Here is a 627-nt window from a genome sequence, read left to right as displayed (position 1 = left end):
ATTATATCGGAATTGGTGGTAAATATTTTGTGAGGGTAAGAAGAGGAGTTTTGGAAAATTCACACGAGGTGGCTTTGTTTCCTCATAACTTTAAGAAAAATGGATATTTTTTCCATGTAATTTTTTTCTGCGACTATCTTTCCAACTGTATAAATTATAATTACATCGGAATTTAATGTGAGAAAAAATACTGGTGGCTCCCACTCACAAAACGAAACTGGAAATTTGAGAAAAAATTGCGATCTGTCTGCATGTTACCATACACATGCAACATACAAAATGTGGAGTTCTCACATTTCTTACAAATTGTATTGTAAGGATGAAAAATTATTTGATGTAGAAATAGTAATTCTTGTTTTGCATTTGTATTGCTATATGTAGAGAGTTGAAAGCAGGATCCGATAGCCTAATGACAACATCGAAGAGTAAAGAATAATGTTCAAGGACTTTATTTGCCATCAGTAATTAGTAACATAGACAAAGTAGTAATCATATGAACAGATGAACATAAAAACAAAGGTACATGCACATATGAGCCTGTATGAGTGGAAGACAGTGAATTTACTTAACAGAAGAGTTTCTTTGAATGAGATTATATTTGTGGACTGCCACATGACAACTCATGTC

At 32.7% G+C, this 627-nt stretch overlaps 2 protein-coding genes across 2 annotated transcripts in view; one reads left to right on the top strand and one right to left on the bottom strand.

Moving 5' to 3' along the window:
- LOC106867727 (zinc finger protein 91) overlaps nucleotides 1–627 on the top strand; it is a 36,846-nt gene that overhangs the window by 17,101 nt on the left and 19,118 nt on the right. The gene's annotated exons all lie outside the window — the stretch shown is intronic.
- The window catches only part of LOC128250973 (zinc finger protein 708-like), a 4,608-nt gene that overhangs the window by 3,023 nt on the left and 958 nt on the right, over nucleotides 1–627 (bottom strand). The window lies entirely within an intron of this gene.

The sequence above is a fragment of the Octopus bimaculoides genome, chromosome 27, assembly GCF_001194135.2.
Source record: "Octopus bimaculoides isolate UCB-OBI-ISO-001 chromosome 27, ASM119413v2, whole genome shotgun sequence".
NCBI classification, from domain to species: Eukaryota; Metazoa; Mollusca; class Cephalopoda; order Octopoda; family Octopodidae; genus Octopus; species Octopus bimaculoides.
Note: the sequence above shows the minus strand (reverse complement) of the source record. Positions and strands in the feature narration are given on the sequence as shown.